At 47.9% G+C, this 27,995-nt stretch overlaps 1 protein-coding gene across 1 annotated transcript in view; it reads right to left on the reverse strand.

The window, feature by feature from the left end:
* The window catches only part of LOC129699288 (1-phosphatidylinositol 4,5-bisphosphate phosphodiesterase beta-1), a 660,784-nt gene that overhangs the window by 507,410 nt on the left and 125,379 nt on the right, over nt 1–27,995 (reverse strand).

Here is a 27,995-nt window from a genome sequence, read left to right on the forward strand (position 1 = left end):
GGTACGGTGAAAAACGTTTGTTGCGTGCTAACCAGTCAGCGGAAAGACAACACATGATTACAATCGAGCCGTCTGCAGTGTAGAGATACATGATAAGGGAACAACGTTCAGTGCAAGGTAAAGCCAGGAAAATCCGATCAAGGATAGTCCGAGGGTCACCAATGAGGTCGATAGTAGTTCAGCACTGCTCTCTGGTTGTGGTGGGATGGTTCAGTTGCCTGATCACAGCTTATTGTATTCTTCATAATCGATTCTTTAAACATGGCAGGGTTTGCATAGATCTGCAGGAAGTATTTACAACTCAGAAGGTTTATTCACCAAATACTCGGCAGGTGGACTGGTAGAAGGTATCCTGACCGGTTACTTCCTTGCCCGGTTCATAGGTGCTTGGAGCAGAATTGGGCCATTCGGCCCATCAACGCTATTCCGCCATTCACGTTATTCCCTTTATTCTGTATCTGTACACTGTGGACAGCTCAATTGTAATCATGTATTGTCTTTTCGCTGATTGGATAGTACGCAACAAAAAGCTTTTCACTGTACCTCGGTGCACGTGACCATCAACTAAACTCAAACTCGATGTGGAAGCATTGCCACTTTTCATTTCACTGCACATCTCGTATGTGTATTTGACGAATAAACTTGACTTGACTTGACTTGGAAGAAGTTCTCTCTGAAATAGCACACCATTCAGTTTACTTTGGTTTAGTTTAGCTTAGTTTAGAGATACAGCCCAAAAACAGGCCCTTCGGCCCACCGAGTCCATGCCAACCAGCGATCCCTGCACACCAACACGATCCTACACACACTAGGGACAAGTACCATTTATAAAACGGCAATTAACCAACAAACCAGTACATCTTTGGAGTGTGGGAAGAAACCGGAGCACCCGGAGAAAACCCACGCAGGTCGCGGGGAGAGCGTACAAACTCCGTACAGACAGCACCCGTAGTCAGAATCGAACCCGTGTCTCTGGCACTGTGAGGCAGCAACTCTACCGCTGTGCCCTTATAATTCTTAATTTTAACTTTTAATTCATCAGCCGATGTAGTTGCAACAGAGGTAAAGCAAAAAGTCAGTGGTTGGGAAGCAAGGGCGAGTGATCTCAGCATAAATTTGCACTCATGTTGAAATGAATAAATTAATCACCTGCTTTAGAAAAAAGCTACTCCCAGTAATGGTCGCCATAAATCGACAATGTGAGCAGTGGTGTTATTTAGAAAATGAGTCTGGGGAATTCATAATGGAAACCAAGGAGATGGCAGATGCATTAACATAGAAACATAGAAATTAGGTGCAGGAGTAGGCCATTCGGCCCTTCGAGCCTGTACCGCCATTCAATATGATCATGGCTGATCATCCAACTCAGTATCCCGTACCTGCCTTCTCTCCATACCCCCCTGATCCCCTTAGCCACAAGGGCCACATCTAACTCCCTCTTAAATATAGCCAATGAACTGGCCTCAACTACCCTCTGTGGCAGAGAGTTTCCAGAGATTCACCACTCTCTGCGTGAAAAAAAAAAGTTCTTCTCATCTCGGTTTTAAAGGATTTCCCCTTTATCCTTAAGCTGTGACCCCTTGTCCTGGACTTCCCTAACATCGGGAACAATCTTCCTGCATCTAGCCTGTCCATCCCCTTAAGAATTTTGTAAGTTTCTATAAGATCCCTCTCAATCTTCTAAATTCTAGAGAGTATAAACCAAGTCTATCCAGTCTTTCTTCATAAGACAGTCCTGACATCCCAGGAATCAGTCTGGTGAACCGTCTCTGCACTCCCTCTATGGCAATAATGTCCTTCCTCAGATTTGGAGACCAAAACTGTAAGCAATACTCCAGGTGTGATCTCACCAAGACCCTGTACAACTGCAGTAGAACCTCTCTGCTCCTATACTCAAATCCTTTTGCAATGAAAGCTAACATACCATTCGCTTTCTTTACTGCCTGCTGCACCTGCATGCCTACCTTCAATGACTGGTGTACCATGACACCCAGGTCTCGCTGCATCTCCCCTTTCCCAATCGGCCACCATTTAGATAATAGTCTGCTTTCCCGTTTTTTGCCACCAAAATGGACAACCTCACGTTTATCCACATTATACTGCATCTGCCAAACATTTGCCCACTCACCCAGCCTATCCAAGTCACCCTGCAGTCTCCTAGCATCCACCTCACAGCTAACACTGCCCCCCAGCTTAGTGTCATCCGCAAACTTGGAGATATTGCCTTCAATTCCCTCATCCAGATCATTAATATATATTGTAAATAGCTGGGGTCCCAGTACTGAGCCTTGGGGTACCCCACTAGTCACTGCCTGCCATTGTGAAAAAGGACCCGTTTACTCCTACTCTTTGATTCCTGTTTGCCAGCCAATTCTCTATCCACATCAATACTGAACGCCCAACGCCTTGTGCTTTAAGTTTGTATATTAATTTCTTATGTGGGACCTTGTCGAAAGCCTTCTGGAAGTCCAGATACACCACATCCACTGGTTCTCCCCTATCCACGCTACTAGTTACATCCTCGAAATACTCTATAAGATTCGTCAGACATTAAATAATTATCGTGCACGAGTCTTCTCTATCGAGGTTACCAGCGAGAGCCCAGCAAGAATCTACTGGATTGTCATTAAAATCCCATCGAATTCACCCAAGTCCTTCCAGCCAAGCCTCTCTGGTGACTCAACAACTACCAATATGGTTGATTCCCGACCTGTCCTATTCATGTTTAGAGGCATTTAGTTTAGTCATAGAATCATAGAGTGATACAGTGTGGAAACAGGCCCTTCAGCCCAACTTGCCCACATCAGCCTACGTGTCCCAGCTATACTAGTCCCGCCTGCCCGCGTTTGGTTCATATCCCTCCAAACCTGTCCTATCCATGTACCTGTCTAACTATAACCATATAACCATAAAACAATTACAGCACGGAAACAGGCCATCTCGGCCGTACAAGTCCATGCCGAACAAATTTTTTTTTCCCCTTAGTCCCACCTGCCTGCACTCATACCATAACCCTCCATTCCCTTCTCATCCATATGCCTATCCAATTTATTTTTAAATGATACCAATGAACCTGCCTCCACCACTTCCACTGGGAGCTCATTCCACACCGCTACCACTCTCTGCGTAAAGAAGTTCCCCCTCATATTACCCCTAAACTTCTGTCCCTTAATTCTGAAGTCATGTCCTCTTGTTTGAATCTTCCCTATTCTCAAACTGTTTCTTAAACGTTAAAGCCTCAACTACCTCCTGTGGCAGCTCATTCCATACACCCACCACCCTTTGTGTGAAAAAGTTACCCATTCAGATTCCTATTAAATCTTTTCCCCTTCACCTTAAACCTATGTCCTCTGGTCCTCGATTCACCTGCTCTGTGCGTCTACCCGATCTACCCGATCTATTCCTCTCATGATTTTATACGCCTCGAGAAGGTCACCCCAAGAAAACTATTCCCCACCTTCTCCTCACCCGTGTCAGCAAGTTTGTTTTCACCCCACAACCAAAGAGCAGCGCTGATCTACCGTCTACCTCTGTGGTGACCCTCGGACTATCCTTGATCGGACTTTGCTGGCTTTACCTTGCACTAAACATTATTCCCTTATCATGTGTCAGTACACTGCAATTAGCTCGATTGTAATCATGTATTGTCTTTCCGCTGACTGATTAGCACGCAACAAAAAGCTTTTCACCGTACCTCGGTACACGTGACAATTAACTAAATTGGTGCAGTGGTAGAAGTACTGACTTACAGCGCCAGATGCCCGTGTTCGATCTTGACATGGATGCTGCCTGCTGTACGGAGTTTGTACGTTCACCCTGTGATCTGCGTGGGTTTTCTCCGGGTGCTCTGGTTTCCTTCCACACTCCAAAGACGTACAGGTTTGTAGGTTAATTGCCTTTGGTAAATTGTAAAAAACAATTCCTTCGTGTGTGGGATAGTGTTAGTATGCGGGGATCGCTGGTAGGCGCTGACTGGGTGGGCCGAAGGGCCTGTTTCCCCCGCTGTATCTCTGAACTGAACTGAACACAAATTCCTTGTATGTGAATACTTGGCCGATAAACTTATTCAATAGACAATAGACAATAGGTGCAGGAGTAGGCCATTTGGCCCTTCGAGCCAGCACCGCCATTTAATGTGATCATGACTGATCATCCCCAATAAGTACCCCGTTCCTGCCTTCTCCCCATATCCCCTGACTCCGCTATTTTTTAAGAGGCCAATCTAGCTCTCTCTTGAAAGCATCCAGAGAACCAGCCTCCACCGCCCTCTGAGGCAGAGAATTCCACAGACTCACCACTCTTTGTGAGAAAAAGTGTTTCCTCGTCTCCGTTCTAAATGACTTACTCCTTATTCTTAAACTGTGGCCCCTGGTTCTGGACTCCCCCAACATGGGGAACATGTTTCCTGCCTCTAGCGTGTCCAAACCCTTAACAGTCTTATATGTTTCAATGAGATCCCCTCTCATCCTTCTAAACTCCAGGGTGTACAAGCCCAGCTGCTCCATTCTCTCAGCATATGACAGTCCCGCCATCCCACGAAATTAACCTTGTAAACCTACGCTGCACTCCCTCAATAGCAAGAATGTCCTTCCTCAAATTAGGATATTCATAATAATAAATAATAATAATAATTTTATTTATAGAGCACTTTAAAAACAAACATAGCTGCAACAAAGTGCTGTACATCACTAATCATTGACAAAAAAGTTAATACACACCAAAAATAACAATCAAAAGAAATAGTAGGAAAAGACATGTAAAATAAAGAAACATCAAAAACACCACCAACAGAAGCAAAGCCTCAGGCATGGTCAAAAGCCAGGGAGTACAAATGCGTTTTAACACTGGATTTGAAGATGGACAGTGAGGGGGCCTGTCTGATGTGCAACGGCAGGGTGTTCCAGAGTTCATCATTTATTATTATTATTATTATTAATCTAGTCCTGGGTGGGAATTAATAAGCTTTGGCTTCTTCCTGCTCCTTTTCGGACACATACGATTTCATTTATTTATAGATATTGTTTCTGACACTTTATAAATATTTTTGTTTTGTTTTTTGTATGCTGTTTCACACTTGCTTTTTATTCTTTTATTCTATTCGAAATAAATAATAAAATAATAATAATAATAAAAAATAATAATATTATTATTCCATAGTCAGGTTTTAATACAATATTTCATGCACCACTTGCTTTTCGGGTTAATAACACACCCTCTGGGCATGATGACTAACTGGAATCCCCGCCATTAAGTGTTGGAGCCAGTAAGCACGGTACTAAGTCTCGTGAATCATTCAGTACCTGGCACCACTGCAAAAGGATGAATGGGCCTGTGTTTTCCATCACGCCTTTACATGAACTCACATCAACAGGTGACAAAGGTTCGTGAAAGGTTCAACTAGCTTGAGGAGTAGAGACTTTGATCGTCTCCCAGCTTCAATCGCAGCTGAAAGGGTCGGATTTGCTTTCTAAACAACACAGGATTTTACTCATCGAGTCGTAGACTGATACAGCGTGCAAACAGGTCCTTCAACCCAACCCGCCCACACTGGCCAACAAGTCCCAGCTACGGTAGACAAAAGTGCTGGAGAAAGCCAGCGGGTGCATATTCCGCTTGGGCAGTCTGCACCCTGGTGGTATAAACGTTGAATTCTCACAATTCCGTTAGCCCTTGCTGTCCCCTCCCCTTCTTAGCTCTCCCTCAGCCCTCGGGCTCCTCCTCCTCCTCCTTTTTCCTTTCTTCTCCCCACCCCCCCCACCCCCCATCAGTCTCCACTGCGGAATGTCCCAGCTACACTAGTCCCACCTGCCTGCGCTTGGTCCATATCCCTCCAAACCTGTCCTATCCATGTACCTGTACAACTGTTTCTTAAACGATGGGATAGTCCAAGCCTCAACTACCTCCTCTAGCAGCTTGTTCCATACACCCACCACCCACTGGGTGAAAAAGTTACCCCTCGGAATACTATCTTTTCCCTTTTGGATTGTGGATGATCAGCCATGATCACATTGAATGGCGGTGTTGGCTCGAAGGGCCGAATGGCCTACTCCTGCACCTATTGTCTATTCACCTTCGATTCCCCTACTCTGGATAAAACACCCTGTGCATTTACCCGATCTATTCCTCTCATGATTTTGTACACCTCTATAAGATCACCCCTCATCCTCCTGCGCTCCATGGAATAGAGTCCCAGCCTACTCAACCTCTCCCTACAGCTCACACCCTCTAGTCCTGGCAACATCCTCGTATACCTTCTCTGAACCCTTTCAAGCTTGACAATATCTTTCCTGTAACGTGGTGCCCAGGACCGAACACAATATTCTATCTGCGGTCTCACCAACGTCTGTGGCCTGGATATCTCAGCAAACATCTAGTAGAGACCCTGGTTCGATCCCCACCTCAGGGGAGGTTGAGCAGGCTGGGATTCTATTCCTCGGAGCGCAGGAGGATGAGGGGTGATCTTTTAGAGGTGTGTAAAATCTTGAGTGGAATATATCGGGTAGATGCACAGAGTCTCTTGCCCATTTAATACATCCATTTTTAAAAAGTCCTTACCGTGGGACCCCCCCCCCCCCCCCCATTCCCCCCAAGGCACCCCCCCCCCCCCCCCCCCCCCCCCCCCCCCCCCCCCCCCCAGTGATCGCTAAGCCCCCCCACTTTCAAAAACACTCCCCGGCCCCTGGTTCAGATGGAGAACACTGCCAGATGTGAGCGGGGAACTGAGGCCAGTTGTCCCTGATGTCTGGATCCCAACTCTCAGCGCTTCATGTTTCGGAGTTGCCTAAAGTTATTCATTTGTAATTAGCCTGATTTATAATTAGTTGACAAAACCTTAATTTATTAATCCGGAATATCCAGGGGGATGGGATAAGTGTGATATTAAAATGACATGCAAGGTGTCAGGCTGTCTGTCACAACTACCAGCCCCGATAACCCATTATTTCCTTCAGTTAAATATTGGGAAGGTAGCACTATTGTCATTTGCCACTCAACTATTATGTTTGCTTACCTCACTGACTATTTCTAACCACACACCCCCAATGTCCCCAATCTTGTTGTTTTATTAATTGAACACGTAGATGAACATCCTCAAGGAGTGTAATCAGATGGAAACTGATTCAGATGCGATGTTTAAGAGCTTGTTCAAAGAAGGGTTATATTTTAAAGGAATGACAGAGATACTTGCATGGGACTGTGTGAGGAGATTATTATTTATCTTTAGTTTTAGCTTGAACCAGGATATCTGAAGATTCAAAATTTAATATAGTGATTGTGCTGATACTGACTGCAACCAACCACATAATGAATATCATCCATTCTGGAGGTTTGATTTTTCTGATGCCATTTAAACTTCACTTGGATTTCATTCACTTCAATGTAAAAGTAATTGGGAATGGGGAGCGCTGGAACACAAATTTGCCCTTGGTATACATTAACTGTAATATAATAATGTATGTATGTTGATCTTTTATCATTGTTGTGTTATGAATACTACAGAAAATATTATGTACTCTCAAGATCACATTTAATAGAATAATATTGCTTAAATATCTAGTTATTGGATTTCGCAGTTCGGAAAAGTCCCAGTTGAGAGGAAGACAGCAAAATACTGAAAATATTGGGGGTGAAAATGACTTCAGGATGGTTTGTTCGGAAAATGAAGGAAATGATAACAGAATACATACAGTTGAGTGAGTGTAATTATATGGATGAGAAATTGTGTTCAACCAATTGATGACTTCTTTGACAAAGTAACTAGCATGTCAGATAACAAGGAAGACAATGTATGTAGCAAATTTTGTTATACAAAATTTGATCTGTGAAGTGCCCCATAAAAGATTACTGCATTAGATAAGCACATATGGACTTAATAGATGCTTAACGTAATAGGTTAAGTAATAGGTTATCTCCAGGGGGTCAGATATGGGGCTTTATGTGTGGGCCAGATATATTGTCAGTGCAGAGGGGCTAGGAGCAAGGCCAAGTGTACATCCAGAGTCAAGGTCTGGAATAGTACTAGGTGCGCAGTCAAAGCTGGGACTATGGGAGTGTTCAGCACTGGGAACCTCAGCAGCTATGATCAGAGTAGAATAGGGGGCCAGGTGTAAGGCTGGACTCAGGGTCAGGAATGAGCGAAGGTATGCAACTGGAGTCAGGGTCAGGAGTAGTACCAGGTGTGCAGTGAGACCCAGGTTGGTCAACATGGGCCTAGTGTTTGATTATAATCTGATTTCCACACATATACTAAGATCATTCATGTGCTGTTGTTCAGAGCCTGGCTCTACTGTGGAATGTAATTATGTATGTAATTTAGTCTAACCTTATTCATGGCTAATCCAATTTAAAGCATAAATATTGCATTCAAGTGTAAGTTAAAAGACTCGCTACAATACGCACCAGATTGCAAATTTTCAAGCTGAAAAATGCAAAAGCTCCGTACCCCCCCGCCCCCCCGCCCCCCGCCTTGGTTGCTGCACTCCCTCAGGCTTGGTCTCTCACATTTTCTCAATCCCAACTCTCATCCAAAGTTGGCAGCCCTGCACATGTCACCTATCCATGTTCTCCAGAGATGCTGCTCTGTCCTGCTGAGTTACTCCGCTACTTTGTGTTCTACAAGAGTCCTCATGTCCCCAACTTCAATCCTGCATCCAGTTCAAAAGGTCCTTAACCTCTTTTCTCTACGAAGTCACTTGCAATTGCTTTTCAGTCCATCCTGAATTAACGGGATACTGAGTTGGATGATCAGCCATGATCATATTGAATGGCGGTGCTGGCCCGAAGGGCCGAATGGCCTACTCCTGCACCTATTTTCTATGTATCTATGTAAAGCTTTGCCTACTCCCTGCTTCTCTCCAAGAGTCTCCACTGAACTATCAACACCTGTCACCCACTACAATATGATAGGACTTTAGTTGTCCCAGGAGGGACATTGGCCTCCACAACAGTCCCACCAACGATACCCAGAGCAACTTTCCTCTCTGAGATATCTGCAGGCCGCCAGTAATTATTTTCTCTTCACTTGGTTATTAAGCCTGCAGCAAAGGCCCGGCACATTAAAAATCAATAAACGTTTTCACCAGCTAGGCATGAGCTCAAAGCTAAAAATAGCCGGCAGGGCTGGTGCAGCGTGAGGTTCAGCTCAGGCCGGTTGTTGTTCAGGGTGGAGATAGCTGAGCAAAATACTCCCTTATACACTGGGTAACGCACTCCTGTAGAGTCACAGTCTCACTTCGGCCCACCCTCTCTCTCCCCACACATCCCTCTATCTCTCTCTCTCTCTCTGACACCTCTCCCCCTCTCTCTCTCTCTGTCCCTTGCTCTCTCTCCCTCTCTCTCTCTCTCTCTCTCTCTCTCTCTCTCTCTCTCTCTCTCTCTCTCTCTCTCTCTCTTTCTCTCTCTCTCTCTCTCTCTCTCTCTCTCTCTCTCTCTTTCTCTCTCTCTCTCTCTCTCTCTTTCTTTTTCCCTCTCTCTCTCTCACTCTCTCTCTCTCTCTCACTCTCTCTCTCTCTCTCTCTCTCTCTCTCTCTCTCTCTCTCTCTCTCTCTCTCTCTCTCTCTCTCTCCTCTCTCTCTCTCTCTCTCTCTCTCTCTCTCTCTCTCGCTCTCTCTCTCTCTCTCTCTCGATTTACGGTAATGGCCGCTCGTCGGTGCTTGGGGCTCTCGTGGACATTTTCAACATGTTGAAAAATCTTCACGAGCCTTCCCGAGCTTACCCCGTTTCCCGAGTACCTGCCGTTAGCGTTACGAGCCGCTAAGAGACGTCCCCAAGCTCCGACGTACCCGCTACGTACATTCTACGCGCTTACCACGAGTTTGATTTTTTTTTTAAACGCGGGAGAGCACTTAAATGAACTCGTACCGTGGGACAGGGCTTTAAGACACCACCATGCTCTTGACATAAAACTTCATATCGTGGTGCATTGCCATTAAATGAGAAAATCCTGAATAACATGCAAGTTTAGTTTTATCTATTATAGTGCACATATTTTGTGCTTGCCAGGGTGAAGTGTACACATTGTACTGATGTTGAGAACCACTTTCAGTTTCCCGAGTGGGTAACAAACAATCACCACGGTGGCGCAGCGGTAGAGTTGCGGACTCACAGCGAATGCAGCGCCGGAGACCCGGGTCCGATCCCGACTACGGGTGCTGTCTGTACGGAGTTCGCACATTCTCCCTGCGAGCCTGCGTGGGTTTTTTCCGAGATCTTCAGTTTCCTCCCGCACTCCAAAGATGCACGTGTAGGTACATTGACATCGTATAAATGTAAAATTTGTCCCTAGGATAGTGTTAATGCGTGGGGATCGCTGGTCGGCGCGGACCTGGTGGGCGTAGGGCCCGTTTCCACGCTGTATCTCTAAACTAAACTAAACTAAACTAAACTAAATCTAAAAGTAAAATATGTCAACATTGCACTTCCATCAATCCCTGAAGAACATCGTCACATTAGACGGCACGGTGGCACAGCGGTAGCATTACATCACACATCCCAAAGACATGCAGGCTCGTAGGTTCTTTGGTAAAGATTGTAAATTGTCCCTAGTGTGTGTGGGGTAGAACCAGTGTACAGTGTGGTCGATGGTCGGCATGGGCTCGATGGGCCGAAAGGTCTGTTTCCACACTGTATCTCTCGGCTGTCCTTGATCGGACTTTGCTGGCTTCACCTTGCACTAAACGTTATTCCCTTATCATTCATCCATCTACTGTAAATGGCTAGGTTGTAATCGTGGTCTTGGAGGGAAGGATGCTCCTCAAACTGCGGGGCATCCTGGACAATACAGCTCACCCCCTCCGTCACACACTGGTCAACCTGAGGAGCACCTTCAGCAACAGACTGGTTCCACCAAGATGCAGCACAGAACGCCACAGGAGATCCTTCTTCCCTGTGGCTGTCAAACGGTACAACTCCTCCCCTTCTGTCGTGGGGTAGACTGAGACTGACTCCCCCCCTCTCTCCCCCATCTCAATCTTTGCACATCCCCCAAGCCTTTTCACTCGTTACTTTAATTTCATGTTTCATGTATTTTGTGTTTTATGACTGTTGGCGGATCCATTTCCCTCCAGGGATGAATAAAGTTTGGTGTAGGAAGGAACTGCAGATGCTGGTTTAAATTGAAGATAGACACAAAATGCTGGAGTAACTCAGTGGGACAGGCAGCAACTCTGGAGAGAAGGAGTGGGTTTTTGGTCGGGGGGGGAACCAGAAATAAGCTGCGGGGCCTCCTCCACGAGTAGCTTACAGGATCATGAGCCCACAGAGCAAAACCAATGTCTTTACCACCTCTGCAGACCGCTAAAAGCCGTGCCTCCCCAGGCCAGGCGGCACCGTTAAATGCCGCCAACTGTCGAGGTTTAGCGCTACTGCAGCTCAATGTTGAAGGCCTTAAGGGCCTGTCCCACGGGCATGCAATTCCATGCGGCAAGCGCGACCTAACGTGGTCGCTTGAGGGGCCGGTCCCACTTCGATCGCGTATGGAGTTGTGCGGAGCTGGTCCCGACATCGCGTGGGGCTCTGAAAAACTGACTGTGTTCAAAAATTCTGCGCGGCAACGGCCTGCCGGCCCACAGCTACCTCGACGCCGTACGTCACGCGCGAACTTCCCGCGGACTTCGCTCACACTTCATGTCACTCACTCGACCTCCGCGCAGCCCCCGCTTCTGGTTTGGTCGCGCTCGCCGCATGCAGGCGCATGCTGGTGGGACCGGCCCTTTAGGTCGCGCTTGCTGCATGGAGTCGCATGCTCGTGGGACCGGCTCTTTACCACCGCCAAGCTCAACATCATCGAACAGATTGCCATCAAAAACAAGGCGACTCACACCAAATGGTTTTGGGTCGAGTCCCTTCTTCAGACGGATAAATAAAGTATCGTGTTGCGTGTGTCGTCTTTCCGCTGGCTGGAGAGCACGCACCAAGAGCTTGTCACTGCCCCTCGTTACACGTGACAATGAACTCATCTGAAACAAAGCTAAACTGAGCACTAAACATTCTACCACATCTCATTATCAGGACTTTCATATGAAGACAGACTGGATAGACTCGCGGACTCACAGCGAATGCAGCGCCGGAGACTCGCTAGAATTTAGAAGATTGAGGGGGGATCTTATAGAAACTCTCAAAATTCTTAAGGGGTTGGACAGGCTAGATGCGGGAAGATTGTTCCCGATGTTGGGGAAGTCCAGAACAAGAGGTCACAATTTAAGGATAAGGGGGAAGTCTTTTAGGACCGAGAAGAAAAAAACATTTTTCACACAGAGAGTGGTGAATCTCTGGAATTCTCTGCCACAGAAGGTAGTTGAGGCCAGTTCATTGGCTATATTTAAGAGGGAGTTAGATGCGGCCCTTGTGGCTAAAGGGATCAGGGGGTATGGAGAGAAGGCAGGTACGGGATACTGCGTTGGATGATCAGCCATGATCATATTGAATGGCGGTGCTGGCTTGAAGGGCCGAATGGCCTACTCCTGCACCTATTTTCTATGTTTCTATCCGGCCGATTCTCGATGGATTGAGAAATTGTGCCAGGTGAAGCTGATCCTGCTGTGCGGGATGGAAGCCACCAAGAGATTGGTGCAGTGCTGTCCAAGTCAATAACTGACTTTAGAGCCATCTCTTATTTCCAATCTGCACAGTGCATGCTTGCAGACCTCGACAAAGCAGTCAGCAAAAACACTTGCTCAGTGCTGCACTGACTGAGAGCACTTGGTTAATTCAGCTGCCCTCCAATTCCACCGCTTTGTTCTCAAACAGCAATTATACGTTGCACTTGAACCTCTCGGCAATTCCCAATTTTAGCTGCGGAGGGCATTTCCCGAAAATACGAAGCCAGATCGTAAATCTAATAGGATTCGGTTTTAATGTTATTGAAAATATTTGGTTAAGATGTTGAAGAAAGAACTGCAGATGCTGGAAAAATCGACGGTAGACAAAATTTGCTGGAGAAACTTGGCGGGTGTGGCAGCATCTATGGAGAGAAGGAAATAGGCGACGTTTCGAGTCGAGATCCTTCTTCAGACTGATGAATAGGCGACGTTTCGGGTCGAGACCCTTCTTCACACTGATGAAGGGTCTGAATATTTGGTGGATCATTTTGTGGATACCTTTATATTCTTTACTCGTTGCTAATGCTTTATTTCCCTTTAGTTATTGTAAAATATGAAATATAATTATGTGTAGAACTGCAGATGCTGGTTTACATTGAAGATAGACACAAAATGCTGGAGTAACGCAGCGGGACAGGCGGCACCTCTGGAGAGAAGGAACAGGTGACGTTTAAAGAAAAGTCTCGACCTGAAACGTCACCCATTCCTTCTCTCCAGAGATGCTGCCCGTCCCGCGAAGTTACTCCAGCATTTTGAAATAAAATTACAGTCTCAGAAGTCTATCAGTTTATTTTATTGATTGCAGATTCTTGCAATGTTTAATTTAATTTAGCTTGGAGATACAGTCCCTTCGGCCCATCGAGTCCGCACCGACCAGCAATCCCTGCACACTAACACTATCCTGCATCCACTAGGACCGATTTTACATTTATACCAAGCCAATTAACCTATAGACCTGCACGTCTTTGGAGCGTGGGAGGAAACCGAGGAACTCGGAAAGAAACCCATGCAGGGCGTGGGGAGAAGGTACAAACTCTGCACAGACAGCACCCATAGTTGTACAGGGTCTTGGTGAGACCACACCTGGAGTATTGCGTACAGTTCTGGTCTCCAAATCTGAGGAAGGACATTATTGCCATAGAGGGAGTGCAGAGACGGTTCACCAGACTGATTCCTGGGATGTCAGGACTGTCTTATGAAGAAAGACTGGATAGACTTGGTTTATACTCTCTAGAATTTAGGAGATTGAGCGGGGATCTTATAGAAACTTACAAAATTCTTAAAGGGTTGGACAGGTTAGATGTAGGAAGATTGTTCCCGATGTTGGGGAAGTCCAGGACAAGGGGTCACTGTTTAAGGATAAGGGGGAAATCCTTTTGGACCGAGATGAGAAAAACATTTTTCACACAGAGAGTGGTGAATCTCTGGAACTCTCTGCCACAGAAGGTACTTGAGGCCAGTTAATTGGCTATATTTAAGAGGGAGTTAGATGTGGCCCTTGTGGCTAAAGGGATCAGGGGGTACGGAGAGAAGGCAGGTACAGGATACTGAGTTGGATGATCAGCCATGATCATATTGAATGGTGGTGCAGGCTCGAAGGGCCGAATGGCCTACTCCTGCACCTATTTTCTATGTTTCTATAGGCACGATCGAACCCGGGTCCCTAGCCTCTGTAAGGCAGCAACTCTAATTTTGCTGTCATTAACAATTATTATTGATGTATTGTCAAAAAAATCTGTCGTCTCGAGAAGAACAAGATGGCAAGGCTTTCATTGATTTCCTGCCAGAAGCTGTTTAATGCAAATGATATTGAGTCACAGAGTGATACAGTGTGGAAACAGGCCCTTCAGCCCAACCTGCCCACACCGGCCAACAATGTCCCAGCTACCCTAGTCCCACCTGCCTGAGTTTGGTCCATATCCCTCCAAACCTGTCCTATCCATGTACCTGTCTAACTTTCTTAAACGTTGGGATAGTCCCAGCTTCAACTACCTCCTCTGGCAGCTCGTTCCATACACCCACCACCCTTTGTGTGAAATATCTGATATTGGTTGTCTATCAGATAATTCTTAAGTTGTGAAAGAAGGTGACTGTTGGCTCATTTATCGCCTGAGATTAGTTTAAAGGTACAGAATGTAAACAGGCCCTTCGGCCCACCGAGTACGTGCCGGCCATCCATCACCTGTTCATACTAGTTCCACTTTCTCATCCACTCCCAACCCATTTCGGGGCAATTTACGAAGGATATTTAACATATAAGCCTGCACGTCTTTGGAGTGAGGAAGGAAACGCACTCGTCCAGATTCAGAGACAGTTTCTTCCCAGGTGTTATCAGGCAACTGAATCATCCTACCACAACCAGAGAGCAGTGCTGAACTACTGTCTACCTCATCGGGGACCCTCGGACTATCCTTGATCGGACTTTACCTTGCACTAAACGTCAAGAGTCAAGAGTCAAGAGTCAATTTAATTGTCATTTGGACCCCTGGAGGTCCAAACGAAATGCCGTTTCTGCAGCCATACATTACACACAAATAGACCCCAGACACAACATAATTACAATTTTACATAAACATCCATCACATAGCTGTGATGGAAGGCCAAAAAAAACTTATCTCTCCACTGCACTCTCCCCCCCCCCGATGTCAGAGTCAAAGTCAAAGCCCCCGGCTGGCGATGGCGATTGTCCCGCGGCCATTGAAGCCACGCCGGGTGGTGCGAGGTCGCACACCGGGTCTTGGTGTTGGAGCCCCCGGTGTGCGCTCGCAGAGTCCCGCGGCCATTCCAGCCGCGCGGGGCAGTGCTGTCAGGCCCCGCTCCAGGAGCTCTTCGACCCCGCAACTCGGGCGGGAGAAGTCGCCGTTGCAGGAGCCCCGAAAAGCGGTCTCCCTCCAGGGATCCGCGGGCTCCCGGTGCCGCCGTCCGCAGACCCGCAGTAGCAGCCTCCGACTCAGCAGCAGCAGCGGCATCGGTAGCAGCAGCAGCAGCAGCGGCAGCGGCAGCAGCAGCGCTCCTCCACCGCTCCACCCGCTCCGGTCTCGGCCAGCTCCGCGACGGCAACGGTGAGTCGGCACCAGAGTCCCCGGCTTCTTCCCGTTGGAGGCCGCTCCTCGTTGCGGCCCCCACGACAACGGAAACCCGACGAGAAAAGGTCGGGTCTCCAGTGCAGGGAGAGATTCAAAAGTTTCCCCCCCCCCCTCCCACCCCCCCACACACACGCACCCCAACATAAAATAACAAAAACTACATAAAAACACAGACAAAAAATAATAAAACGCGGACAGGCTGCAGAGGCTGCTGCTGACCAGAGTCGCGCCGCCTACCGGACGCAAACGTTATTCCCTTATCATGTACCTGTACAGTGTGAATGGCTCGATGGTAAACATGTATTGTCTTTCCACTGCCTATTTCCTTCGCTCCATAGATGCTGCCGCACCCGCTGAGTTTCTCCAGCACTTTTGTCTACCTTGTCTTTCCGCTGACTGGTTAGCACGCAACAAAAGCCTTTCGCTGTACCTCGGTACACGTGTGACAATGAACTGAACACGAACTAATTCTGAAACTGAAACTGCCAACACCATTGAGGGCCATTTACAGAGGTCGGTTGAAACGCAAACCCGCACGCCTTTGGAGCGAGTTGGGAAACCGTAGCACCCGGATGAAACCCACGCATTCACGGGGAGAACGTGCAAACTCCTCGCAGACAGCACCCGAGGCCGGGATCGAACACGGGCCTGTGGCGCTGTGTGAGGCAGTGGCTCTAACAGCTGCGCCACCGTGCTGCCTTGTGTGAAGAGTAGCCGTGTGATGACTGCACTCACCGTCATAACTGTGTGGTTCAACATCGCCCGCAGTTCCAATGGTGACCACATCTAGTTATAGAGTCATGGAGCGCGGCCCAACGTGTCTCGGCTGACCAAGATGCCCCATCCACGCTAGCCCCACCTGCACCTGCTAGTCTATGTACCTGGCCATGTACCTGTCCGAATCTCTTGTAAATGTTGTTATAGTGCCTGCCACAACTACCTCCTCTGGCAGGTAGACAAAAGTGCTGGAGAAACTCAGCGGGTGCAGCAGCATCTATGGAGTGAAGGAAATAGGCAACGTTTCGGGTCGAAACCCTTCTTCAGACTTCCTATGGCAGCTCGTTCCATACACTCCCCCCACCCCTCAAGTGAAAAGGTTGCCCTGGGTTCTATTAAATCTTGCCCCTCATCTTGGGCTACCTTTGATTATATTTTATCTTGCATGTAACGTTATTCTCTTTCCCCGGTATCTGTAGACGGCTCGATTGTGATCATGTATTGTCTTTCTGCTGACTGGACAGCATGCAACAAAAGCTTTTCACTGTACCTCGGTACACGTGACAATAAACTACACTGTACTGAAACTATTTCCCCTGGTTCTTGATTCCCCTCGTCTGGGTAAAACACTCCGTGCATTCAACCTATATAATCCCCCCATGATTTTATACGCCTCTATTTTATACCCCTCATCCCCCTGCACTCAAAGGAATAAAGTTCTAGCTTGCCCAACTTCCCCCTGTAGCTCCAGCACTTTTGTCTACCTTCCCCCTGTAGCTCAGGCCCTTGAGGCCTAGAAATACTCTGTGGAAATGAACAGAAAAATAGGAAATGGGAAATTCAAGGTGAGGGTGAGAAGATTTAAAAGGAACCACGTGGGTTTCCTCTGGGTGCTCCGGTTTCCTCCCACATTCCAAAGGCGTGCTGGTTTGTACTGGAATTGGCTTCTGCAAATTGTCCCCAGTGTGCGTAGGATTTATCAAGTTCATGGGGATCGCCAGACGTCGCATACTCGGTGGGCCGAAGGGCCTGTTTCCACGCTGTACCTCTAAACTAAAGTAATACCAAATGAGTACTTTTGAACGTGTGCGGACAGGAAGTCGAAGGATGACAAGCCAAAGCCAAGAAGCCGAACGGACACAATGCCTAATGGACAAGACGCAGAACGGTCATGACGTCGAAAAGCCGCCGAACAGACATGACATCTCCGGGGACGGGATTTGTCTGAGACCTTGTCAGTGATTGGTCTAGACCCTCGCGCCCATCACGTCACTGGCTGGGGAGGGGGGGGGGAGACGGAAGGGTGGGGGGACCTTGAATGGTTAGGAGAGAATGTTGGTTTAAATCGAAGATAGCCGCAAGATGAGTAACTCAGCGGGACAGTCGGCCTCTCCGCGGAGAAGGAATGGGCGACGTTTCGGGTCGAGACCCTCCTTCAGACTCAGGACTCAGGACCACATTCCACATTTCCTAATCATCGTCTGCTTTGAACTGTCCTTTTCACGTCTCACCCCTCCATGTCTCTCCCCTGGCTCCCGGTGTGAAGAAGGGTCTCGACCCGAAACGTCGCCCATTCCTTCTCTCCACAGATGCTGCCCCGTCCCGCTGAGTCACTCCAGCGTTTTGTGTCTACCTTCAGTGTTACATTTCCTCCTTGTGCTATGTTTATGTTGCCCTCTCTCACCACCTCATCCATTGTACTTGTCAACATTCAGGAAGCAATGAGTGGGTGCTGCTTAACTGATATGTGTCGGAGTGGAACGCCAGGATTTGAAAGTGGGTGGTCGCCAAGTGCATTAAGCAGGCGCGGTGGAAATGTCTCGTCTAAGAGCCTGCTCTCTTTTGTCACATCAAACCCACTAAAAGCCTCATCAATGCTTAAAAAAAAATCCTTCTGGAACCTTTCCAACATCTACAGTGGTTTAATGGACAAAACCGGTAAAGATGAATGCATTGTACCATAAACAGGATCCGGTCATTAGCTTTGTGTCGACCAACTTCTCTGCAAACACCAGCTCTTGTTTTCTGTGGGTTTAAAGTGTGGTTTGCAAGGATTTGTTGAGGTGTCACAGAGACACACAGTGCGGAAACAAGCCCTTCGGCCCAACTTGCCCAGACCGGCCAACATCTCCCATCTACGCAAGTCGCACCTGCCCGCGTTTGGTCCCTATCCCTCCAAACCTGTCCTACCCATGTACCTGTCTAATTGTTTCTTAAACATTTGGATAGTCTCTGGAATTCTCTGCCACAGAAGGTAGTTGAGGCCAGTTCAGATGGAGTTAGATGTGGCTAAAGGGATCAGGGGTTTTGGAGAGAAGGCAGGTACAGGATACTGAGTTTGATGATCAGCCATGATCATATTGAATGGCGGTGCAGGCTCGAAGGGCCGAATGGCCTACTCCTGCACCTATTTTCTATGGTTCTATGTTTCTATAGTCCCAGCCTCAACTACCTCCTCTGGCAGCTTGTTCCATACACCCAGCACCCTTTGTGTGAAAAAGCTACCGCTCAGATTCCCATTAAATCTTTTCCCCTTCACGTTGAACCTGTGTCCTCTGGTCCTCGATTCCCCAACTCTGGGCAAGAGACTCTGCGCATCTACCCGATCTATTCCTCTCATGATTGTACACACCTCTATAAGATCACCGCTCCTGCGCTCCAAGGAATAGAGTCCCAACCTAGTATGTCCCATGTCAGTAAGATAAGTGAATAAACTGCCTCTCTCACACCTCCAAGTCCAACAAATGAATTTGTTTAATGGCGAATTCTGATGGCCTGTTCAGTTCAGTTTAGAGATATAGCACAGAAACAGGCCCTTCGTCCCACCGTGTCCGCGCCGACCAATGATCCCCACACACTAGCACTATCCTACACACTGGGGACAATTTACAATCATTACCAAAGCCAATTAACCTACAAAACATAATGTAACCAAGCTGTGGACATATCTGGCAATGTTGAATTATCGGAGTAAATTCTTGCAAAATCTGGCATCAGTCTTAAACTGGTGTCGAGGGGTTATGGGGAGAAGGCAGGAGAATGGGGTTAGGAGGGGGATATAGATCAGCCATGCTTGAATGGCGGTGTAGACTTGATGGGCCGAATGGCCTAATTCTGCTCCTATCACTTGTAAATACATGACACCAATAGCTGTGAGGGGATAGTATGGGGGGTGGCGTGGTGGCGCAGCGCTAGAGTTGCTGCCTCACGGCGCCAGATTTCCAGGTTCGATCCTGACTACGGGTGCTGTCTGTACGGAGTTTCAAAGGTTCTCGGAGCAGAATTAGGCCATTCGGCCCATCTTGTCTTTTTCGCCATTCAATCATGATCTATCTCTCCCTCCTAACCCTATTCTCCTGCCTTGTCCCCATAACCCCTGACACCTGTACTAATCGAGAATCTGTCAAATCTCCATCTTAAAAATATCCACTGACTTGGCCTCCACAGCCTTCTGTGGCAAAGAATTCCGCAGATTCACCAGCCTCTGATTAAAAAAGTTTCTCCTCATCTCCTTCCTAAAAGAGCGTCCTTTAATTCTGAGGCTGTGACCTCTATTCCTAGACCCCTCCCATTCGTGAAAACATCCTCTCCACATCCAGTCTATCCGGGCCTTTCACTGTTCTGTACGTTTCAATGAGGTCCCCACTCATTTTTCTAAACTCCAGCGAGTACAGGCCCAGCGCCGACAAACGCTCATCGTATATTAACCCGCTCATTCCTGTGGCAATGAATTCCACTCAGCAATGAGTTTCTATGTCGGCCATGTCACTGTGTGGGTTTTCTCCGGTTTCCTCCCACGCTCCAAAGACGTGCAGGTTTGTAGGTAAATTGGCTTCTGCAAAATTGTAAATTGTCCCCAGGGTGTAGGCTAGTGCTAGTGCACGGGGTGATCGCTGGTCGGCACGGGCACGGTGGGCCGAAGGGCCTGTTTCCACGCTGTATCTCCAAAGTGTACATCAGCAAAACAAAGTTTGTGTAGTTCCCTGAAGTGGGAAGAGAATGAAACCCAGGAATAACTATCGGCAAACATCGGATTAAGGTGAGGTGTTGGGGGGGGGAGATTTAATAGAAATCTGAGGGGTAACTTTCCCACACAGAGGGTGATGGGTGTGTAGAACGAGCTTCCAGAGGAGGTCATAAGATCACAAGGAATAGTAGAATTAGGCCATTCAGCCCATCAAGTCTACTCCGCCATGAAATCATGGCTGATCTATCTCTCCTTCCTAACCCCATTCTCCTGCCTTGTCCCCATAACCCCTGACACCCGTATTAATCATGGGAGCAGCCAGTAACGGGGTACTGATTGTGGATGATCAGCCATGTTCACCTTGAATGGCGGTGCTGGCTCGAAAGGGCCGAATGGCCTACTCCTGCACCTATTGTCTATTGTCTATTATCTATTGTCTAATCGAGAATCTATCTATCTCTGCCTTAAAAATATCCACTAACTTGGCCTCCTCCGTCTTCTGTGACAAAGAATTCTACCCTGTGACTCAAGAAATTTCTCCTTCACACCTTCCTACAAGAATGTCCTTTAATTCTGGCAGAGTTAGTTGACGCAGGGACTATCGCGACAGTTAAGAAACATTTAGACAGGTGGCCGGGTAGGGCAGGTTTGGAGGGATGTGGGCCCGGCGGGGGCAGGTGGGACTGGTGTGGGTGGGGCAGGTTGACCTGGTGTAGGTGGGGCAAGCTGGGCCGAAGGGCCTGTTTCCACGCAGTGTGGCTCTGAATGTGACGTGCCATGATTCAGAGTGCACGTTTCAGAAGGACACAATGTGGCGTATGAAATATGGCACTGCAGGGTAGGGTTGGATGCAGTGACTGGAGAAATATTGCTGAAGGTCATTTTTGCCCTGGTGATGTCATGCGCCAGTGAGATGAGAAGAAGTCAATGCAGCATTTGACAGAAATGTTGCAGTATTTTGGCAAACGAGCAAAGTAAAAAGGAAGCACAAAATCCTCCCTTCCATTATAAAGTGCATTGTACATAGCACACAGTGACAATAGGCAACAGACAATAGGTGCAGGAGTAGGCAATTCGGCCCTTCGAGCCAGCACCGCTATTCAATGTGATCATGGCTGATCATCCACAATCAGTACCCCGTTCCTGCCTTCTCCCCATATTCCCTGACTCCGCTATCTTTAAGAGCCCTATCTAGCTCTCTCTTGAAAGTATCCAGAGAACCTGCCTCCACCGCCCTCTGAGGCAAAGAATTCCACAGACTCACCACTCTCTGTGAGAAAAAGGGTTTCCTCGTCTCCGTTCTAAATGGCTTACCCCTTATTCTTAAACTGCGGCCCCTGGTTCTGGACTTCCCCAAAATCGGGAACATGTTTCCTGCCTCTAGCGTGTCCAAACCCTTAATAATCTTATATGTTTCAATGAGATACCCTCTCATCCTTGTGTCGTCTCCGGAGCTGCCCATTAAATGATACATTTTGGCATGTTCTGCCATTTTAGTTCAGTTTGGTTGAGACACAGCGCGGAAATGGGCCCTTCGGCCCACCATGTCCGTGCCAACCAGCGATTGCCCATTCACACACTAGTTTAGTTTAGAGGTACATCGCAGAAACAGGCACTTCGGCCCATCACGTCCGCGCCTACCAGCGATCCCCGCACACTAGCACCATCCCACACACACTCGGGACAATTTACAATCTTACTGATGCCAATTAGCATGCAAACCCGCACGTCTGTGGAGTGTGGGAGGAAACCGGAGCACCCGGAGTAAACCCACGCCGGATGCGGGGAGAAGGGACAAATCTCGGTGCAGTCAAGCACCTGTGGTCAGGATCGAACCCGGGCCTCTGGCGCTGTGAGGCAGCAACTCTGCCACTGCGCCACCTGACAAAGTGACACAGAACGCTGTGGCAAACTGTTCGATGGGATTTGATTCAGAACCAGGCGTGACGTGAGAATCTCTGGCGGATAAGAGCACTGGGCTGAGCTATTTCAGGCGACAGTTAAAATTAAGTGTTTCAATTTTCAGCGCAAAGGCAGAGAGACTTGCATTTATGTAATGCCTTTCATGACAGCAGGACATCCAAAATCACATTAGCCGGTACGCAGTGATTCTTGACGAGAAGTCTCGATGGGAATTATTAAACAAAGAAGACACTCAAACATAATGCAACAGCATGAGACAGTGCCAGACATTTACTGAAGAATAAGTATTGGCTGGGACGCTGAGGGAATGAGTGGGTTAACATACGATGAGCGTTTGTCGGCACTAGGCCTGTTCTCGCTGGAGTTTAGAAGGTTGAGGGGGGGGGGACTTCATTGAAACGTACAGAATAGTGAAAGGCCTGGATAGAGTGGATGTGGAGAGGATGTTTCCACTGGTGGGAGAGTCTCGGAGCAGAGGTCACAACCTCAGAATTAAAGTACGTTCTTTTAGAAAGGAGGTGAGGTTGAATTGGCAAACTCAATGCCCGCATTTATTTCAAGAGGGCTAGAATACAAAAAACAGGGACATAATGCTGAGGCTCTACAAGGCGCTGGTCAGGCCGAATTTGGAGTATTGTGAGCAATTATGGGGCCCCATATCTGAGGAAGGATGTGCTGGCTCTGGAGAGGGTCCAGAGGAGGTTTACAAGAATGGTCCCAGGAATGAGCGGGCTAACATATGACGAGCGTTTGTCGGCACTGGGGCCTGTACTCGCTGGAGTTTAGAAGAAGGAATGGGGACCTCATTGAAAGGTACAGAATAGTGAAAGGCCCAGATAGAGTGGATGCGGAGAGGATGTTTCCACTGGGGGGAGAGTCTAGGAGCAGATGCTGTGGGCTGCATCTAAAGGATGTCCCTTTAGAAAGATGAGGAGGAATTTCTTGAGTCTGTGAGGGTGGTGAATCTGTGGAATTCAAGATTGGAGGCCAAGTCTGTGGATATTTTTAAGGCAGAGATAGACAGATTTTTTGATTAGTACGGGTGTCAGGGGTTATGGGGGTGGGTGAAGGCAGGAGAATGGGGTTGGGAGGGAGAGATAGATCAGCCATGATTGAATGGCGGAGTAGACGCGATGGGCCGAATGGCCTGATTCTGCTCCTGTCACATGACCTTGTGACCTTTTAATGCTCCATAAAATCTGCTCAATTGGCTGGAAGGGTGGCCAAAGCAACATCAGTGTGGCTGGCGCTGTGAGGCAGCAGCACTACCAGCTGCACCACGCTGCCGCCCATAATAAGGACAAAGGGTTACGGACACAGAGAGGGGGGGGGAGCCAGCCGTTCAGCAGCATGATAAACATGATGTTGGCGTCAAATGTGGAAACGCCACCGAGCATCATCATCACTGAGTTACTACGTGGCGCCGACGGACGGGAGGCTGAAACGCCAATAAACCAAGAGTCCGAAGACGAAACGCCTACTAACCGAAAGGATGGGACGTCTAAATGCAAACTAATCGAAAGGGCGGGACGCCTAAAAGCCAACGAACTGAAAAGCTGCATCACCTAAAAGCAAACTCACCGAATGGCCGCTCTGTCGAAACGCCACCTACCCGAAAGGCGGCGTCGCCTACAGGCCAAAGGACCGACTGCCGCTCAACAGAAACATCCAATAACAGACTTGACGTTGCCGGGGGGGCGGGACTTGTCAGCGATTGGTCCAGACCCCCACGTCCATCACGTCACTGTGAAGGCATGAACATTGTCCCAAACCTCCGCTCCACCTGATACGCAGCCCGCGGAGGGTGGCCGTGGGAGAGTGGGGGCTGTCCCGAGGGATGCACGCCTTCGGCCGCCTTCAACTTGGTGCTTGGGTTCAGATTGTCCAGTCACCTAAGGCTTGTGTGGGAAAATGAACCCCACACTCCGCACTAGTATCTTTGCTCCGCTACTGGATCTTTGGTGTGGAGACGAAAGCCGGTTACGGAAATGGGGCTGAAGATTACCCATGAATCTGCCCATGACCGTACTAGGTCTTTTTCATCGAGTGATGTATCTTGCTCGCTATAGGATCTTTGGTATTGTACATGTGCGCCGTAAACCGAAATCCAACACTGACAGGGAGAAAAGAAATGCAGATGGAACATATTTGCAGTGTAACATTTTCCATACCTTGTGGAGATAAGGCTGTTTCACTCAATTTATTTACACAAAGCTTTCGCGCTGCTATGAGGTAAGATAAATATCCTCAAAAGCCACATTGCCTTCACATTTTCTCCACACTACATTTTCTACAACGGTGCTGGTGTAAGGAAGCTATTACTGCTCAGGATATTGCTTCTCCTTCACAGCAGCAGCTTTGGCAGATATATATTTGCCTGTTTTTAGAAATTAGCATTACTTTGAAAGCGCAAAATCTAACGGCTACGAGTCGTGCGAGCAATAAAGGCTTTTGTCCGCCTAAACCTACATGATCTCCCGGCTGCCAATCGCTTCAACTCCCCCTCCCCATTCCCACACTGACCTATCTGTCCTGGGCCTCCTCCACTGTCAGAGTGATGGCCCTGTCCCACTGTACGAGTTCATTCCAAGAGCTCCCCTGAGTTTTAAAAAATATCAAACTCGTGGTAAGCACGGAGAATGACGTAGTGGGTACGTCAGAGCTCGGGGACGTCTCTTAGCGGCTCGTAACGCTAACGGCAGGTTCTCGGGAAACGCGGTAAGCTCGGGAAGACTCGTGAAGATTTTTCAACATGTTGAAAAATGTCCACGAGAGCCCCGAGTACCGACGTGCGGCCATTAGCGTAAATCTCCGAGTTTGGATCAGGGAAAACTCGGGAGAGCTCTTGGAATTAACTCGTACAGTGGGAGAGGGCTTTGAGACCCAGCGCAAATTGGAGGAACAGCGCTTCATATTTCGCTTGGGCAGCTTACACCCCAGCAATATGAACATTGACTTCTCTAACTTCAAGTAACGCTTGCTTTCCCTCTCTCTCCATCCCCTCCCCCTTCCCAGTTCTCCCCACCAGTCTGACTGTCTCAGATTACATTTTATCTCCGTTTGCTTTGTTGCACCTTTGTCCCAGCTAACAAGTCACGTCAAGAGAGTTTATCGCCATGTGTCCCAGATAGGACAATTAAATTCTTGCTTTGCTCTATTCTATGATGTTTATCTCCCATTCTCCTTGCTCTCCATCCCCTTTGTCCTGTTTTCACACCTTACACTTCCTTACCTATGTGTCTCCCTCTCCCCTGACATCAGTCTGAAGAAGGGTCTCGACCCGAAACGTCGCCCATCCCTTCTCTCCAGACATGCTGCCTGTCCCGCTGAGTTACTCCAGCATTTTGTGTGTCTATCAAAGGCTTTTGTTAAGTCCATGGGCGTACGGTGCGTTTATCAGATGAACACAAAACCAGGGATTTTCACCAGGAGGGAATTTTTAAACAATCTTTCATCAAGTTAATGACTTCATCAGCATTGACTCCAACGGTTAGTGCGGCGCGGTGGCGCAGCGGCAGAGTTTTCGCCAGAGACCAGGGTTCGATCCTGACTACGGGCGCTGTCTGTACGGAGTTTGTACGCTCTCCCCGTGACCCACGTGGATTTTCTCCAGTTTCTTCCCACACGCCGCAGAAGTAGGCTCTTGAGAGCCAATTGGCTTGATCTAAATGTCCATTGCCTCTAGAGCGTGTACGGTAAGTGTTAGAATGCGGGGATCGCTGGTCAGCGTGGACTCGGTGGGCCGAAGGGCCTGTTTCCCCGTTATATCGCTATGAAACATTTGACTGCAGTGATAGTTAAAGACAGCTGTGTGGCCAGTTATGGTGTTATGGAGCACAAAAACAGTTTCCAGTATAAATATTAATTTTGGATCAAACATTTAATCTGGGAGTAAAAACCTAATGTTGGCACATCACCAATAAAACTAAATCGATGACTGAAATAAAGTCCAGCACTCCAGATCTCAAATCGATTGGTCATCAAAAAACAGTACAGCACAGGAACAGGCCCTTTGGCCCACAATGTCTGTACTAAATACATCGTCAAGATGAGCTCTCACCTGCCTGCCTGCACATAGTCCATATCCCTGACCTTATCCAAAATCCTTTTGTGTTAGTTTTAAAGAAACAGGCCCTTCGGCCCACCGCGCTCCCCGGTGTACCAGTATTGTCCTACACACCAGGGACAATTCAGTTTGTACCTTCTCCCCGTGACCTGCGTGGGTTTTCTCCAGGGTGCTCCGGTTTCCTCCCGCACTCCAAAAACGTGCAGGTTTTGTAGGCTAATTGGCTTGGGTAAAATGTGTACATTGCCCCTAGTGTGTGTAGGACAGTGTGAGCGCGCGGGGATCGCTGGTCGGCGCGGACCCGGTGGGCCGAAGGGCCTGTTTCCGCGCTGTGTCTCTAAAGTCTAAATGGCCAGCAAATGGTTCTCCCTTGTAAAGAAATCAATCAGTGACAGAAGGGACAAAGGGGGGTCTGGCCTGGGGGGCAGAAGGCAGGAGAATGGGGTTAGGAGGGAGAAGGTGGATCAGCCATGATTGAATGGCGGAGTAGACATGATGGGCCGAATGGCCCAATTCTACTATTCCTTATGACTTATGACCTTATGACTGGCATTAGTCAATTTCATTTCTATAGCACATTTAAAAACAACTCTGGTTGACCAAAGTGCTTTACATTGGTGCCGTTACTAACGTGCTACACTGAGTGGTACATAGGTCTAACAATACATACATAAATACATACGTACAGCGTTCCCTCAGAGGACCTCAAGAAACACTTGTGAGTCGAATATACGTTTTAAGTCTAGACTTAAAAGAGTTGATGGAGGGGGCAGTTCTGATGAGAATGATGAGACTTAGAATAAAGGGGAGGTCATTTAAGACTGAGGTGAGAAAAAAATCTTTTCACCCAGAGAGTTGTGAATTTATGGAATTCCCCTGCCACAGAGGGCAGTGGAGGCCAAATCACTGGATGGATTTAATAGAGAGTTAGATAGAGCTCTAGGGGCTAGTGGCATGGGTTATTGATTGGGGACAATCGGCCATGATCACAATGAATGGCGGTGCTGGCTCGAAGGGCCGAATGCAACTATTTTCGATGTTTCTATGTTTCTATGAGGGGAAGGGGAAGAAAAAATGGGGACCGTGTGAGTAACTATGTAAATGCCCTTTGTGTAGTGACTACTTGCATACTTGGGTAGGCAAGCAAAGAATTTCACCGCGACTCGTCACCTGTGACAATAAAGTATTCGTACATTCAATCATTCATTCATTCATTCAATCATACATTCATTCATACATACATTCATTCATTCATTCATACATTCATTCATTCATTCAAGTGTTCAATTGTTCAGTAGCCGGCAAAACAAATGCACACCCCTTTTCTTGGGTAACAAAGGGTGAACATGAAGGGATTCTGAGCCATGGTTCTGCTGATCACTCCCAATCAATGTCAAAAGCATAAACCCGGCAGCAAATGTCAGCCCTCACTATAAATATCATCCTGTCAATAAATGTCACCGTAAACTTGCCCATTCATTTTGGGTTTTTAGTTTGGAGATATAGCACGGAAACAGGCCCCACCGAGTCCGCGCCGACCAGCGATCCCCGCACACTAGCACGATCCGACACACACTAGGGCAGGGGTGGGGAACCTTTTCATGTTGGAATGCCGCATTAAGTTAGCTGTAATCTAATAA

This window comes from Leucoraja erinacea, chromosome 8 (assembly GCF_028641065.1).
Source record: "Leucoraja erinacea ecotype New England chromosome 8, Leri_hhj_1, whole genome shotgun sequence".
NCBI lineage: Eukaryota > Metazoa > Chordata > Chondrichthyes > Rajiformes > Rajidae > Leucoraja > Leucoraja erinaceus.